Raw genomic sequence first — 10,375 nt, forward strand, 5'->3', positions numbered from 1 at the left:
AGAATAGCTCACTTGAACCTTCGGTTCAGGTGAGCTAAAAACAATACAGCCACCGCCTCAGTCCATATTAACGAGGATCTATCAAAATTCTCAGGAATCGTGCACTTAAAGGTATTCCTCTTCAAACGGCAAAATCAAATCGTTTGACTTTGAAATTCGAGTGCATTTTATTCGCGACGAGGCGGATCTCATCCTCTTTGGTAACTTCTGGTGGGCTAGAATCATCAATACTTAAATGAATAAGTAAACAGTCCATATTTGTATTATAGTATTCATATCTCACCGAAATCCACTGCTTTTTTCCACACATTTTTGTACATATTCATCTTTTTGCTACCTTTTTGTACTTAATGACAACTCTCTGTATATATAGTTTTTTTGTTCTCATTTACTTGAGTATATTATGTACTCGGTATTCTCCTACTACTTTACAACACACTATTCATATGTGTTACCATGTCTCAGTTTTTATTTTTTGACTTCTGCTTTTCATATTGCTACTAAGCAACCATACATACTTATTTACCTTCTTTATTTTTGTTTTATAGTTGGTTCTTTATTTGAACAACAAAAACCCAATTGTCATGTTCATCACGGACATGACTCGGCATGAGCGAAGCTGGTTTCGAGGCTCGAAAAATTATGTTCATGTCAGGGTATCGGTGCGAGTCTTCATTAAAATACTACAACAGAAATATCTCAAGTGAACAAAAACTCCGTCAGTTCGTTTTCATTTTCCCTTACCCACACTGAAGGAAAATAAAAGAACCAAACTACCGTACCTACCTGTACTTCGTTTAATATGTCTTACTGTCCCGGAGCGCCTCCTACATGGCGACAACCGCGAGTCCTAACGATGAACATGTCGTTGTTTCTTTCCAAAACCCTGACTAAGAGCTTAACGTTAACTTGACCAATCATATCCTCCATCAAATCTCTCTGATCCTTTGAATTTCTATCGAAATCTGTGTTCAACAATTGCGTTTTCAGCTTAGTAGGCTAGACCAACGCCAGTTTCTCCATCGCTGATCGCGACCAAATCACATAACGGATGTAGTTTACTCCGCTCTTCAATTCAGTTGACTTTACGCTCTAAATTACCTTTATTTGACACCTGTTTCTTCTTCTTTTTTTAACCTTCTTAATTCAATATATATAGCTTATATTATCTTAGATATTGTTCCTAATTATTTTTTTTGGAAAAACTCTTACGAACTATATTGTGTGTTGTACGATCGTTATTTCAGTCATCTGCTACATAATCATGGAAGCTCGGTAAGAACACAAATCAAAATAGAAAATATAAATATCAAAAAATAAGATATTATTTTTGAGTGTTATCCTAATAACACTCACAAATGATATCTTATTTCTTAAGTGTGTCCAAATCTGTTATAGTCAATGGGTTTTTCTATTTTTCATTTTTATACAAACTATTAAAGTCACCAGTTAGTCTCTTTACCTTAGCTGTGAGATACATACGATGCAACTCGATTTTCATCATTTCTACTTAGTTTTTTGTACTGACTTTATTTGTTAGTGGTGATATTGAGGTCAATCCGGGACCTAAATACAGAAAATGTTCTTGACATTGTTCTTTTAAACGTTGTCAGCGTTAGGAACAAAATAGCCTATTTAAATACCTCTGTGCATGACTTTGATATTCTACGTTTTACCGAAACTCATCTAGACAATGTAATTCCTAATGAGGCTTTATTTTTGGATGGATTTAATTGCATTTTACGCAAAGACAGAAATTCCTTTGATGGCGTGGTTATGATTTAGTTGTCCAATATGTTTAGGGCAAATCACCGATTTCAATTTGAACCCCCCCCCCCCCCAATACCGAGTGTATTTGGTTAGAAATAGATAACCTTACCTGTAATTACTTTTTATGTTGCATATATCGTCCTCCAAATTCAGGTGGCAGTTGTTTGGAAAGTCTGAAAAAGTCCCAAGGAACAAGTGAATATGTAATTGTTATTATTGATACACATCTTCTACTTTGGGGTGATAATGGGCCCTCCTCCAAGCATCCTTTAAAGGATGAGGGTCATTCTATGTAATGAGCCTGAGGCTCAAGAGGGTATCATATAGCATTATCTCCGAGTGCAGCGAGGCGTATTTCACTTAAAAGAAGTTAAAAAATGACCAGTGTGACGTATACACACCTGTGTTTAGTGGTATATATACCACAGCTCTACGTACCGAAGTCATTCTTGAAAGCTGTTTGTGACAACTAAAACGTTTAAGGGTGGGAAATTAAAAGCCTAATAAATCATCAGAAAAATCGGGGAAGGGTATATGATACCCTCTTGAGCCCAAGGCTCACTACATAGAATGCCCCTCATCCTTTACATCTTAAAGGATGCTTGGAGGAGGGCCCATTCTATTACATATCGCCGTTTGGCTCTGTGAGGTTATCATATAGCATATTTAAAGTGTTAGTCACAAACAAACCGACAATCATGGAAAATTGATCACTAAGTGACTCCATATGATCGGATAGAGTAAATAAAGCGTTCCTAATATCAATAAATCTCATAAAAGGGCATAAAATTAAATAAAGAAATCAAGACAAAGTTATGCAACTTATATTGTACTGTATATTAATATCAATCAATACAAAACATGTGATTTATTGTTATAGAAAAACAGTTCAAAATCATATCATAGGGAAAATTATGTAGTTCTGGATATGCCTAAATATTTACGTTCAGTTTTGGCACAATTTAGATGTGGAATTTTACCATTACGAATAGAGACTGGTAGGTATCATGGCGAATCTGTTGAAGAACAAATTTGTACATATACCCTTTGTTACGAAAATAGTGTAAAAGACGAAATTCATTTTCTATTGCACTGTCCTCTGTACTACGAGTATCGATCAAAACTTTTTGAAAACACTGGATTTAACCAAATGTTATGAAGGTCAGATATGGATGTAGTATGCATGCGAATTTCAAATTATCCTCGCCAGGTTGCAAAGTATTCTTCATTAATGCGTAGACGGTCAGTTATTTTCAAAAATTAAGAATGTAAATTATGTGTATATGTATCAATGTCTAAATACATATGGTTTTATACTTTTCCCATTATCTCATAAAACACATTGATGTACTGCAGGTATTTACTTACAACATATATGTATGTTTTCATGTTTGTTTTTTCCTTTATTTCTTAACGCTGTGCTTCTTCTTTTTCTTTATGTATTTTGTGTTTAAAATGGCATATAGGCCCGATGGGCCGGGTGTTTGATATATTTTTACACTGTCTGTTAACATAATGTTTGTTAATATACACATGTCACTATAAATAATATCCAGTTCATCTCACACTTCAATGGAAAATCAGTTTTCCTCCCTCAACAATGGGACTCCTCTGATTACATAAGTCTGTACACGGATGCGTCAGGGTCAATCGGGTATTACTGTCTCATGACAGCATCTAATTTCCAGATTGCAATTAAGGAACTCTTTCCCATTGTCTTAGCTTTAGAAATATGGGGAGGACAACTACAAAATAGAAGGATTCTTTTTCTAACCGACAACATGGCAATAGTACAAATCATTAACAATCTAGCAAAGACAAAACTATCATGAGACTTATCAGGAGGTTTGTGCTTGCTTGCCTTTACAACAATATTCACTTCAAAGCCAAACAAGTTATCTCGTTTTCAATTCCAGGCAGCTCGGCAGCTAGCACCGTATCTGGAGGAATGTCAGACAACCATTCCACACTCTCTTCTACACATTTAGCACATGGGGAATGGTCACTTTTATCTGTATCCTTGGCATTATCAACTCAATTAGCGTACCGGCGATCATGGCAACTCCTTCAAACATTTCAAGGTCAGAGAGCTTTACCCTTGCGTGTGGTTGACATATGCAACATTATAGCCCATTCGCATGCATCCCATTTTAGTGCAAGTACAATTTCTTCCCATATTTCTGCCATAGGCTATGTACACAAGATACTTGCATTACCGGACCCAACACAGATGTTTATTGTGAAAAAGATACTAAGGGGTTGTCACAGGTTGTCTCCCACAGTTGATTCACGCCTGCCAATTACCCGAGATATCTTGCTTCAGATTATCAAGGTTATACCCCACACCATTTCTGTTTTGGATTATCATATCATGTTACAGGCCCTTTTTTCTATTTGTTTTCATGCTTTCCTTAGACTTGGTGAGGTCACAGTGAAACGAGGCATTACATCAGATTAAGTCATTCACCTTCAAGATGTAGAGTTTCAATACAATGGTTCAACTCCCTCTAGAGTGCAATTAGTATTGCGCTATTTCAAAACCCAAAAAATGAATAAGCCTGTCACAATTTATGTAGAGAGCTCCCTCGCACTGGACCATTGTCCCGTCAAAACATTACACCGTTATCTGTCGCATTCAGGTCATACATCCGGTCCACTTTTTCAATATAGAGATGGTTCTCCGATTACGTACAATTATGTTTCCAAAGAACTTTCAAACATCATTAAGTATGTGGGTCTCAATCCTGCACTATACAAAGGTCACAGTTTTCGCATTGGGGCAGCAACATATGCAGCACAAAAAGGGTACTCGCAGAAGTATATCCAACAATAAGGTTGCTGGAAATCTAATGCCTTGAAACACTATATTCGCATCCCTACACTCTCTCTTTGATCACTTCACCTCTCCCGAATCAGCTCATTCGTTGGTGAAGTTCAAATATTTTATGCAGGTCAGTCTTTAACTGCTGCATCAAGTTGTTGGCTTATTTCACTCATTGGCTGTATCCGGTATCTTTCTATGCAGGCCCATTTTTCACCATATTATAACTTTTACCAAAGATGCCAATGTTTTACTTCCCTAAAAATGGGGTTTACCATGCAAGTCACGTGTTTAAGTGTCGCGATTATGAGGTCATTATGCAGGTCAGTGTTTAACTGCTGCAACAACGGGGTTACCATACAGGTCAGTGTTAACTGCTGCAACAACGGGGTTACCATACAGGTCAGTGTTAACTGCTGCAACAACGGGGTTACCATGCAGGTCAGTGTTTAACTGCTGTGGAAAAACCTCCAATCCATTTCCCTTCCCACTTTAAAGTACCTGTTTTAGGCATGTTTGCGTGCTGATTTTGTTACACAAGTTACAAGACAGCTCACCTTGGATGGCTCTGAATATGATTAGTTAATCATATCTTTGGCCCTTTTTGTTCGCCATCTTTTTGCTTGTTGTACACTTTGAAACAAGTTTCCAAGGTCTGTATTTTAACTAGTCATTGTTTGTTATTTGTGATAATCATGTATGGGGAAAATCAGGACAGATGTGTTGAAATCCTATGTAATACGCAAGTTCCGAGTTACCCAAAAGTTATTTCCCTTTGTCGAACTCTTTCGCATTTTATGACGTATGGTGGGTACACAATGTATACATTATATCGTAGACTGGCATTGTACATAACGATTACGTACGATTAATGTAATAAAAGCGTAACTTTTGTTTATATCAATCACTGGTATGCATATTCTGGCCATATCAAGCATAATTTGTTTGAATAAGATCATCAAATTGGCTATTGAATCATTATTCCTTTCCTCTTCTACTTGAGTGACGCTTTTATCAAAGAAAGATGGCAATTAACAATATTTGTTTGAGCCATTCAATACTCATAAACTCACTAAAGTTGCACTTTCCCTGAGATAGGATGGTCTCAGAAACTCTGGATATCATCTTTTAAGAAATAATACAACGATAGTAATTAGCAAATGTACCCACTGTCATCATATTTTACGTCATAATTTACGGAAGAGTTCGACAAAGGGAAATAACTCTTGGGGAACTCGGAACTTTAGTATTACATTGTATGTATCTACTGATTTTCCCCTGTTTGAACTGGTCAGTACCATATTTATTTGTGAAATTATCTATATGGGGGAAATCAGAAATGATGGGTTGACATATTGTGCAAGAATATGACAGTGTTCGTGGATCGCTGATCCCCCCCCCCTTTTTTATATGAACCTTTATCTTCGTCATTTGTTGTCTAAAATAAATAACATATTTCATTCTCATACAGTTTTACAGTGTTGATTTTTAAAGCAAAAACAAGCTTCGGTGAGCTGTCCTCTTGAAAAGGAAATAGTATGAGACATAAATAAACTACTACTACTACTACTATCTGTAAGAGACGATATCGATTGTAAGATCTTATCGATGCCAAGCTGATTTTTCAGTTCTTGGACATTTATCTCTTGAACAGATTCTGACTGGCTTTTAGAGATTTTACTTTGTTTACACGCCCGTGTCGGCGGTGCATTAGAACTTGTTGAACAAGTTGAGGTCTGCGTTTCTTGTTTTCTTACTTACCCCATCCGTACTCCTTGTACATGTACGAGGCTTATCTCCAAATAAATCCTCAATATCGGAATAATGATCATGGTCGCTACTCATGAGAAATAGGACATCGTCCTGATTCTCTGCCTGCTCACACAAAATTAACTTAGCTTTCAAAAAATTATTAAATAATTTAGCTGTTTTACAGCTGACAAAAAACACCACCAATAAAAACTTGAACAACGTTCTAAGTTTCTAATAATACCTTTGATAGTAGCGATACACCTGTCTTGCACGTAAACACTCACGCCGCTCAGAGAAAAAGAATGGTTTAAACACCACTAAACACAGGTGTGTATACGCTTCATTCCTCTTGTATTTAGCCTGGTACCCGAGGTTCTTTGAACATCGGAAGGCCTCGGGTACCAGACTAACATAAACTTACCCCATCCGTACTCCTTGTACGCCTTGCTGCACGTAGTAGTTACCCCATATGATATTGTTGGTTATGTACAGATAACCCACACTTGCAACAAAAGAAAGCACGCCAAACTATGGCACAATCGGAGATACCAGGTAATGCTATGTGATATCCTCGCAGAGGCGAAAGGCGATGTAATAGAATGTTTTGTTACCGAACTAAATAATTGTACATGTAATTGTATCTTATATTGATGAAACTAAAAGATTTAGCAGATGATCATATTGCATTGTTTATCTATCGAACACTTACAATTTTTGTATTCTCTGTATATTATTTTTAATGACAATTGTGAGTTACATGTATTAGGTTATACACTGTTATAAGGAGAAGAACTCGTAAGTTGTACGATCTTCCTTCTGATCCTTCTGTATATATATTATAGACAATAAAATACGTTTAAATCAAATCATACCGATATGCACGGTTCTATAGTAGATGTAAATGTCTACAGTCAAAAGTATAATCAATTATAGCCTATGGCGTGTAAAACGCTACAATATTCTGCAAATCTTGATTTATATGCAAAAATCTTGATTTATATTCGATAATCTTGTTATTCATAAGCGAAAATCTTGATTTATATTCCATAATCTTGTTATTCATAAGCGAAAATCTTGATTTATATTCCATAATCTTGTTATTCATAAGCGAAAATCTTGATTTATATTCCATAATCTTGTTATTCATAAGCGAAAATCTTGATTTATATTTGATAACCTTGTCACTTGTATTTGAAATTCTTAATGTATGCTCTCTAAATCTTGATTCATATTCAGTAATCTTGTAAACAGATTTATCGAATATACATCAAGATTTATCGAAATCAATATAAATCAAGATTTGTCGCATATAAATCAAGATTTATTGATTATACATCAATAACAATATTATCGAATATATAACGAAATTCATTGAATATACATTAAGATTTATTGAATATACATCGGTTAATTGAATATAAATGAAGATTTATCGTATATAAATCAAGATATATCGAATATGCATCAATATTTATTGAATATACATAGGTTTATTGAATAAAAATCTAGATTTATCGAATATAAATCAAGATGTCTCGAATATACATCACCATTTTCGCATATAAATAACAAGATTATTGAATACTATAGTATACATCACGATTTATCGAATATAAATCAAGATTTCACATATTATAACATAATCATCAAATATAAATCAAGATTTTCACGTATAAATGCAGATGTGTATAAGATTGTGACGTATTAGCTTGTGTCGATATTTCTTTTTAAATCTGGGCTTCATGTCTCCTAAAAGTAAAACTGTGAAAAATAGATATTTTATATCACGAAAAACTAGCTTAATTTTGAAACATTAGCACAAGTGTTAATTATGCAGGACAAATAGAGTTCTTATCACATATATTAGTTAGTCGTTTGTCCTACACGGGGTAAAACCCACGTCAGTCACGAATAGTACCTTTCTGGAATTTCCATTTCAGTTTATATCCCCACTCTTGTGACATATTCGACCCTGACCTAAATTTAGTCATCCGTTTGAGAAATTATTTACTGCGTGTATGAAAGGGAAACCCCCCAACAGAATTTTAAGTTCAGCGATTATGTTTAAAATCTAGTTGATCACTGGAACGTTTCACCGATATACAGGTTTGGACTGATGCTTTCCTCATCTATGCGTCAATATATGCTTCAGCACATCCTGAGAGCAGGGCCCAACTATTTAAATATATCCATACCATTAGGATGGCGCGATTATGATGTTCAATTTAGGTTGAAGAAGGAGGCTAACCCTTCCCTTTCATTTGCTGTTGTTGACCAACAGCTATGGCCCCTGTACATGTACAGTACAACAACCACCCAGTCTTCCTACAGCCAGGCATCGCTCATAAAGTGTTATGATTTTAATTACAAGGGGCAATGTAGCAAATCTCGGTGCCAATATAAACATGAATGCATATCATATTCACAAAATCACCCCTACATCAGGCATAAAACATCCTCAGGCACCAGTTTAAATTTTAGGTCTGGTGATATGCAAGCAACTTGGCGACCTCAGCAACCCAAGAGATCCACACAACCAAGCTCAACTAGTAGAGCCCCTCATGCCCACTCATTTAGACCTCACTAATATCGCAACAAGCCCAGTCAAGGTGCGCATGTTGAACAAATTCTTGACCAATTACCCACTCGTTTCGATGGCTTTAGAATTGTTGCAAGGTTTTACTTATGGGTTTAAGCTTTGTTATCAAGGACCACGTGTTTCCACTGATTGTTAAAATCTTAAATCCATGGCTGGTTTAAATTATCAAGCGATTCAATTAGTTGTTAAGGAGATTTCATTGGGTAGAGTTGCAGGCCCATTTGACCACCCCCTTCTGCAGAACCTTAGATGATCCCCAGTGGGCATGGTGCCCAAGAAGGGGGTTCCTATAGATTAATTAACCATTTATCCCATCCCCCTGGAAATAATATCAACGATCATATAGATACAAAGTATTGTTCCGTGAAATACTCATCTTTTGACGAAGCATTAGACATGCTCGCAAGGTTGGGTCCAGGAGCCCTAGTAGCACGTCTAGATATAAGAGCCCTAGTAGAACGTCTAGATATAAAAAAAAAATGCATTGAGGTTGTTGCAAGTCCACAAATCCGATTTTCAATTACTGGGCTTCAAAATTAAGGGAATGATATTTGTGGATAAGTGTCTACCTTTCGGATGTTCGGTGAGCTGCGCAAACTTAAAGAAATTTTCAACATTTTTAGAGTGGGCACTTAAGCAGCAAGCCAATAGCCTTGATGTGGTGCATTATCTAGACGACTTTCTAATGGCAGGTAGAGAGGGTACTGAAGATTGCGCGAGGTTAATGTCAATTTTCTGTTCCATCTTTTCCGATCTTGGGGTCCCATTGGCCCACGAAAAAACTCTTGGTCCTACCAACAACTTAGTCTTTCTCGGGTTAGAAATCGACACTGCCAATATGACAATCAGAATACCCCTGGACAAATTGCAACAGCTTAAGACTCAGTTACTATGCATACTATCGAAACGCAAAGTCACGCTGAAAGAGCTCCAATCCCTTACAGGTTTGTTGAATTTTTGTATTAGGGCCATTCCATATGGTAGGGCTTTCGTTAGAAGGCTATATGATGCTACTTGTGGACTGTCAAGACCACATCACAAGCACAGAGTCAGTTTAGAAATGAGGGCAGACATTGAAATTTGGCTAATGTTTTTAGAGTGCTTTAATGGAGTCACATCATACAGAACAGTAGATTGGACAAATGATTTTGAATTGGAGTTGTTTACTGATAGTGCAGGAAGTGTGCAATTAGGTTGTGGTGCTATATTAGGCCAGCAATGGGCATTTATGCGCTGGCCAGCTCAGTGGAAAGGGTAAGAAATTATTAAATATATTACTTTTCTGGAGTTAGTACCAATAACTATGGCTTTCGATATTTGGGGCAAGAAACTAGCTGGCAGGCGAGTAATCCTTCATACGGATAATCTAGCCCTTGTATCCATTCTCAATTCCAAAACATCAAAATCAAAAAGGGTCATGCATTTGCTGAGGA

General features: G+C 36.4%; 1 protein-coding gene across 2 annotated transcripts in view; it reads right to left on the reverse strand.

The window, feature by feature from the left end:
- The window catches only part of LOC125649206 (toll-like receptor 4), a 31,103-nt gene extending 24,389 nt beyond the window's left edge, over nucleotides 1-6,714 (reverse strand). Inside the window, exons 1-2 of one of the 2 annotated variants that reach the window (XM_056164910.1) lie at nucleotides 6,585-6,714; nucleotides 1,880-1,943 (exon numbers count right to left, since the gene is read on the reverse strand). The gene's annotated coding sequence lies outside the window, so the exon portion shown is untranslated. The other variant, XM_056164911.1, reaches the window with a different exon arrangement.
- Between the last annotated feature and the right edge of the window lie 3,661 nt (nucleotides 6,715-10,375).

The sequence above is a fragment of the Ostrea edulis genome, chromosome 5 (assembly GCF_947568905.1).
Source record: "Ostrea edulis chromosome 5, xbOstEdul1.1, whole genome shotgun sequence".
Classification (NCBI taxonomy): domain Eukaryota; kingdom Metazoa; phylum Mollusca; class Bivalvia; order Ostreida; family Ostreidae; genus Ostrea; species Ostrea edulis.